Source organism: Nannobrachium achirus (genome assembly GCF_963921795.1).
Source record: "Nannobrachium achirus genome assembly, chromosome: 23".
NCBI lineage: Eukaryota > Metazoa > Chordata > Actinopteri > Myctophiformes > Myctophidae > Nannobrachium > Nannobrachium achirus.
The window spans coordinates 48199478-48207522 of record NC_137830.1 but is presented as its reverse complement, the minus strand read 5'-3'; the positions used below and the strand labels follow the sequence as shown (position 1 = coordinate 48207522).

General features: G+C 45.0%; 1 pseudogene across 1 annotated transcript in view; it reads right to left on the bottom strand.

Annotated features, from left to right (window-relative positions):
* LOC308308950 (proline-rich protein 5-like) overlaps nt 1-6237 on the bottom strand; it is a 17638-nt pseudogene extending 11401 nt beyond the window's left edge. The window contains exons 1-2 of the transcript in view: nt 6201-6237; nt 2260-2405 (exon numbers count right to left, since the gene is read on the bottom strand). The product of the transcript in view is annotated as a proline-rich protein 5-like (transcript). The remainder of the gene's footprint in view (nt 1-2259; nt 2406-6200) is intronic.
* Between the last annotated feature and the right edge of the window lie 1808 nt (nt 6238-8045).

Genomic DNA, 8045 nt, shown 5'->3' with positions numbered 1-8045 from the left:
GCGAGGTAGATCTCTGTGACAAGAGGTGATGCAGATCATGGCACACATGGGAAACACTACCACTTTTGTCAACAAGGGGCACCAAAGTCTGTTTATTCATGTTATTGCGACCGAAAAACCTCGACAGGCTGTCTGTCTGTCAGTCTGTCCGTCACGTCACACTTTTCCCCAACTCATATCGCTGCCACCGTTGCCCCAATCCATGCCAAACTTTGCACACACACTCCTTGCCTGCCAATCCACAACCTCCACACCCCCCAGGACCTGTTGCCGCCGCCAAAAAGTGCTAAAATGACCAATGACCACCCCAACGGGGCTGTTCACGGGGAATTCCCAGGGACCACCGACTCCTGGTGCTCTAGAATGGATGCAAAAGTGGTCGCACCCCTAGTGGAGGACCCCGCCACGCACCCGCCTCGGCGGCGCCAAGAGAGCCGTCAAACATGAATTTGTCCCATATAGCGCCACCATCAGGCCCATTTTTTTAAACACATTTTTGGACACTGCTTCCTACAGATTTTGCCCTAAAATCACGCAAATCGGTACACAGTATGTCTACACTCATGTCATCAACATGGATCTGTCCCATATAGCGCCACCATCAGGCCCATTTTTTCAAACACATTTTTGGACACTGCTCCTACACATTTTGCCCTAAAATCACGCTGCGACCTGACGGTCGCTTATCTCCCGATTAGGGAGTCTTACTGGTTTTGTATCCCATATACAGTAGAAGGTAGACCTTTATTAATAATAAGGTGTTAAATTCACCCAGCTGATGTCTGCTCAGAGGCACTCGGCCGGCAGCGAGCTGTTAGGGATTAAGTGTCTATGTGTAGATTAAGTGTCTATTGTAGATTAAGGTCTATGTGTAGATTAAGTGTCTATGTGTAGATTAAGAGTCTATGTGTAGATTAAGTGTCTATGTGTCGCTCAGGGACTCTTTGGCATAAATGCTGGGGTGGTTTGTGAGGGCGGAACAGTGACCTCTCTACCCAGTAAGCTACAGCAGACTACATGTATGTACAGTAATGAAGTGTACTTCCTTAAATCATTGTGTGCCAGGCCTGATAATCCTGAGATTATTTCAATGTCTTTCCCTGCCGAGGCCCGATAATCCAGAGAAAAAAAACTTTTGAAAAAAAAAAAAAAATCACCCAAAAAATTTAGTAGGTATGATAGCAATCGCGAAATTGCATGTTTAACCCCCATAGCAACCCCATCTTTCAAACATGGCAGCCATCTTTGTTACATTTTAGGAAACATAATGGCTGCTATCTCATGAATGCCTGAACGGATTTCATTCGGATTTTTTTGTTTGAAAGCTGTGAGCAATGTGGACACACATGGTGCATTATAGGCATGGGTGTGCATGATCCGTGCACTATGAATTACATGGAAGTCTATGGAGACTGGAGGCATATGAGAGTACGAAGGTATTGTTAAATGGCAGGGAATGTGTTAAATCAAGTAAAGGTATTCCACTTTAGAAGTCTGCAATCTGCAAACTTGCAACATCGGTATCAATATCCGTATCAACCCATTTTAAACCATGGAATCAATCAGTAGGTCCTGGTTGTTGCCCTTCAATGACTAACAGTGTTCACGGAAGAAAAATATATTCTGTGACTACTTGAAAAGGTAAGGAGAAACAAAAGATTGCTGGCTGTGGTTAGTGTTTTGTTTAAATATTCGTGGCAGTGAATGAATTAAGCCCTGGGTGTCACGCACGGACAAATAGCCAAATATTGCAAAAAAAAAAAAAAAAACTGTATATACTCTGTCTAGTGACAGTAACAGGTCAGATGGGCACCAAAACCAACTGGGCACTAGAGATATCTGAGCACCAAGCCATCAGGGCACTAGAGACATGTTGGGCACCTGGACAACTGGGAACTACGGAGTAGGGACATGTGGGCACTTGGATAACTGGGCACCAGAGACATGTGGGCAGTGGGCACTTGGACGAGTGGGCACCAAAACCATCTGGGCCTCTAGGGACATGTGGGCCCATGGACAACTGGGCATTATAGGGACATGTGGGCACCTGGACATCTGTATATCTATATATCTAAATATTGTTACTTGTTACTTTTTAGATACAAAACATACATTAACCTCCAGCTTTGGCTTGAGAATAGCTGATATACAAGCTTGCAGATCTACTAAACTTTTGGCTACACATTTCTCATAAATCACACACACACGCACGCACGCACGCACGCACGCACGCACGCACGCGCACACGTACGCTGTTACCTGTTCCAGGTAGCATTGGCTCTGCCCTCCTCTGCTGTGTCCCTTTGTCTCTGCTGGTCTCGTCTGTCGCCCCCTTCTCTGATCTCCTGTCAGACAGCTCTGTGAGACTGGAGGAAGAACCAGCATACTTCAACCTGTGTAGACTCCTAAACACAGAGAGAGAGAGAGAGAGAGAGAGAGAGAGAGAGAGAGAGAGAGAGAGAGACCTTAACGCTGTGCTCACACTGCAAACAGAAATAAAGTTCTGCTGCACTGTGACAAATTCAAAGAGATCGCAGAAGTATTTTTCAAACTTGAATATCTGTTTGAGGGAAAATAAAGCTCATTGCTCACTGGCAACCAAACAGAGTCCTCATGAGAGATAAGGTAAACTAAATAAGGTTTTCTGTGATTGTATTACCATCTTCTTTACTTATCCTATTGTTACATTGTATACTTTATCACGATTACTGACCAATAATACGGTCGCCCTAAAGACATACTGTTTTTGTGGATACTGCTACACTGATCATATCTCAGTTACTCTCCTGGAAACTTCCTTGTCCAACTAGGTGAAGGTCATTTATGCTTCTAGATGCTATTGCCAGAGACACTGGACTCCAAGTGGAAGATCTGGCCAAAGCAATGGGAGATTAGCAATCAACCGGTGATTACTCTCCATTCCGACATGTCGCCACTCCGACATTGACTTCTTATTGTCGGAAGTGGCGACACTTCCATAGAGGTTAAGGGTATAGGGTAAGGGTTAGAGATAGGGTTGGTATCGGAATGGAGACATGTCGGAATGGAGACATGTAACCGAATCAACCAGAGTGGCATGCCTGATTGTCTTTTATCTCAACTGCAGTCAAAGGCTGGTGATGACTACTACCATTGTGGTTCTGGGTACGCACCCTATGACCGCAGTGTGAATCCGCCCTAAAGTTGTTCTCCTGACACCACAATATCAGCCCTCTCTCACTTCCTCTCTGCAGGCCGTCTCGTCGTTGTGTGTAAATCAGGCCGATGGCGGTGGTGTTGTCTGTAAACTCTATGATGGAGTTTGAGCCGTGTGTGTGTGTGTGTGTGTGTGTGTGTGTGTGTGTGTGTGTGTGTGTGTGTGTGTGTGTGTGTGTGTGTGTGTGTGTGTGTGTGTGGTGGCCACACAGCCGTGACGGAACAGTGAGAACAGGAGGGGGGCTGAGGACACGGCCCTGGGGAGCTCCGGTGATATTTAGTTGACTAAAACTAAAACATTTCAGATGACTATAATATGACTAAAACTAAGTGAAATTTTATTCAAAAGACTGACGAAAAATCTGCTCTCAAAATTAACACTGATCTGCACCACCTGGGCTCTGTCAGGACATTCAGAATCTAGAGTCCAGTGGCTTGGAGGGATATAATGATGAATAATTAACTGTAGTCAATGAACAGCTATCTCACATAATGTGTGGCAAAAAGTGCAGGTCGAGGAAGCTCTCAGTTCAGAACTGGAGTTCGCAAATTCTGCCCGAACCCGACCATACCCGAACCTGACCCGACAATTAGGGTAGGGTAGGGTTAGGGCCTCGGGCTCAATGAAAAAAGAACATGTTTTATTACTTTTGTCTTTTACTCTGTGATAAGAGTTCTCAAATTCTTTCCTAACCCGACCATATCCGACACGACCTGACGTTTTCGGGCCAGGTAGGGCCTAAAATATATGCTAACTAGTCGGGCCGTAGGGTCTCGGGCCGGCCCAGTTAGGGCCGGGCCTTAATTTTCAGGCCTGTTGAGAACTCTATTCAGAACTCAGCAAAATCTGCACTTGGCTATTCTGATAACAAACTGTCATTACACCTTGGTAAAACAGAACCCAGTCGGCGTTTGGGTCCAATCATAACCTTAGTAAGGACTTCTCGTCACAGTTGCCGATAATGTAATCTCTCAGTTAAGTACCTTTTTTGATGACATGTATTTATATTAATATTCTAGGCTCTGTCGGTTAATTGAATACATAGGACCACGATGGAAACAAGTCCCTGGGACCGTTTTGTGTTATCCTTTTAGCCCAAGTGTTACTGCACTTCCGAAGTGCTGTTTACATCTAATATAGTATTCAATGAATCTGAGGGCCCTATTTTCATCGGTGCCTTACCCCTTATCCCTAAACCTCTTTGACTTTTTTTTACTATTTTTAAAAACATTGTAAAGTTGCTCAACCAGCCGATCTACATCGACACGTTGTGAGCTTGTAGATCGGCTATTTGAACTATTTCAAAATGTTTTTCAAAATAGTAAGAATTGGCAAAAAAAAAGTTTATTTCCACTTTTTTCATGATTTCAAAAACCAGATAGTGTCAGTCATAGGTATGAGACAGTTCCGTTGACTGCAGCCAGGGCTGCAGTCATTCAGACACAATGCTTTTGTTTTGTTAGGTATGGGACAATGGTGGTCTTTTTGGAGCGGTGAAAGCGCTCCCAATAGACAGGTATGTCTGTGGCTGGCTGGCTGGCTATGTGGCTGGCTGGCTATGTGGCTGGCTGGCTATGTCTGTAGCCTGGCAATACCTCTAGTGGCCACACACAACACACATGTTAAAGGAGGGGCGCTGTTTAGCAGGCCAGGCACACTCAACACACACACACACACATGCACGCACGCACGCACGCACACAGATCTAGAACACATAGAATGTAAAAATACTAGAGGTTCGCGGGCCTTCGGCCCGCTCACATCTAGTAAAAAAAATAAAATTAAAAAAAAAAGTAAAAAAAAATAAAAAATAAAAAAATGTTGGGGCGGAACTATTGTGCCGCAGCGCACGTTTCCGGTCGGACATATTTGACCGCCGGACGCACTTCCGGTATGTGCCACGTGATCAGTCCTAGCCAATTGGAGTGCTGCATTTGGCTGGCCGTGGGCTGTGGGCTGTGGGCTGGGTGGAGCGTAACCGTGCCTGCTTGCCTGCTTGCAGGCCGGTGTAGGGTTACAGATCCATGGGCTGGGAGGATGCTTGCCTGCTTGCAGGCCGGTGTAGGGTTACAGATCCATGGGCTGGGAGGACGTTATAGCCAATTGGAGTGCTGCATTTGGTCCTGTCTACCTATCTACCAAATACTGCTGGCTGCAGTTTTAAAATGTATGTTAGGATAGATCTAGAACAAAAAATCTAAAACATAGATCTAGAACACAGCACTTCTTAAACAATGTACTTGTACAGTAAGGTACAGATTCAATGTACTTGTACAGTAAGGTACAGATTCACCGCTCCACTTCGAACCGAGGTTTGATTTTTGAAACATGCATGCCTGTTTCAAAAACTCACATGATTGAGTGCCGGTGATGGGTGTCCTTCACAGCGATGCTTAGAAATACTTTCGCCAATAACAATCTGATAATCTAATGCATGCATGCAACTGTTGGATGCATTAGATTATCAATGAGTGGAGCTGTGATTCGTCTGCTTTTGAGGACGGACTTAAGAGTGCATAAAACAACCACTTTCCTGGTAAAAATATATATTATGATTGAGTTAAAGAGAGAGAGTGTTATTGAGAGGGACGAAGAATGGAGGGTTGACAGAGAGAAAGAGAGACAGTTACAAAGACAGAGAGAGGGAGGGAAACAAAACAGAGAGGGAACTCCTGTTGTGTCTGTTTCTCCCTCCCTCCTCCTCTCTCTCTCTCTCTCTCTCTCTCTCTCTCTCTCTCTCTCTCTCTCTCTCTCTCTCTCTCTCTCTCTCTCACTCAGAACAAAGGGACCTTTTAGAACGGAGGGGGGGGGGGGGGGGGGGGGGCAGGAGGGGGGAAGGATTTAAAGGTGACACACGTTTCACTTCCTCAGTCTGAGAGCCAGAAAGATACAGAGAGAGAGAAGAATGGAAGTTGGAGGGGGGGGGGGGGGGGGCGTGAGAAAATCGTGTGTGTGTGTGTGTGTGTGTGTGTGTGTGTGTGTGTGTGTGTGTGTGTGTTCCTACCTTCTAAATGAACCTTCACGTTCCATGTGGGTTTTGATAGAAGGCCACGACCTAGTAACCACCTAGCAACCGCCACCAACCAATCAGCATCTGTTAAAAAAAATGACATAGACTTAATGCTGAGAAGACAACCTCCACTCACAATATTAATTGCGACCGTAGGGAGAAAGTTTACTATGAGAAACGGCACAGCTTCTCCATGTCCGTCTGTATTCACTGTGATGTCAGGGGAACCACTCTTAACAGTCTTTTTTGTTGGTAAGCCTGACATTGTGGTTCCCCTGACACATCACTGTGACATCACAGTGATGTCAGATACTCAGAGCAGGGATCTCCATATATGGGCATAAACAGGTGACATCACAGTGATATCAGATACTAAGAGCAGGCATCTCCATAAATGGGCATAAAGGGGATTCTGTTAGGGATCTCCATATATGGGCATAAAAGGCATCGTATCCCAGATTATGCCCTGGCTGTTAGGAGAACCACACTAACAGAATCCATATATGGCCAAGACAGATGGTGCTACCTCGCCCGTTAGGGCTACCAGTAAGACACCCTAAGGGCGAGAGAAGCGACCTCGCCCTAAAGGGTGATGCCGTGCCATAGCTACCCACTGAAGATTGTTACTCCATATGGAGCTACCCGACACATCTTGCTAACTTATCTAGGTCTCACATATAGGTGATATAGCCCCATATATGGAGATATAGCCCCATATATGGAGATCCCTGGTGTCATCAATATCATCCCAGCTCAGCAGAAGGATATAGCTGACCTGTTCTGACGTCACAATGATATGATGCTATATCCCGTAGCTATATCGTAGCTGCGGATGAGGTGTCATGATGTCAGAAGAGTGACAAATAAGAGTGATTTTGAGTGACAAACAAAATTAAAGAGGGATTTTGAACGACGGACAGGATCTGGTGGCTTCCATACTAAGTAGCGAAATTAATTCAAAGTACAAATAGTACTAAGGGTATTAAACCACCTAGCAAATAGGTACTAAGTACTATCAGTATAGCAGTATAGTAATAAGTAATACGCAAGTATTAATAGTAAGTACTACTAGCACTAAATAATACACATATCATTCCTTATGAATAGAACTAACTTTACAATGTAATAACAGTCAGATATGCGTCTCAACACTCAATCAACTAGTGGACTCTAATCAAATTAATGCAAGGGAAGATATTTGATGCCACACACACACACACACACACACACACACACACGTGCACGCACGCGCGCACGCGCGCGCAAACACACACACACAGAGAGAGAGAGAGAGAGATAGAATGTCACACTAACTGTAGCCTAGCTTATCTGTGTCTTCAAGTTGATAAATACAACATGCGTTTGATTCTGTATCAGAATTACTGAACATTCTGTTACAAGCTCTACTTGACCTACTGTGTGTGTGTGTGTGTGTGTGTGTGTGTGTGTGTGTGTGTGTGTGTGTGTGTGTGTGTGTGTGTGTGTGTGTGTGTGTGTGTACATGTGCGCACGCGCATGTGCATGTCCCTCACACACACAGGGACATGGAAATACACACTTTGTTATGAGAGAGGGGGAGAAGGTGGTTATAATAGAAGTGGTCCTGTTTAACAGAGAGATAGGCCTTCTACAGAGAGCGAGGTAGAGTGAGAGAAGAGTGTGTGCATGCTTGCGTGTTCTCAATCTTTTCATAACCATAAATCAAAGTCCAAACGGGCTGTATTATTTGGAGTAGACATTATTACCTTTGTGCATGTGTGGTGACCTGGCATAGAGCAGCCTCCCAGCAGGTCAGGATCAGACCGTTAGATAACATGCTGAGATGTTCCCCCACAATGG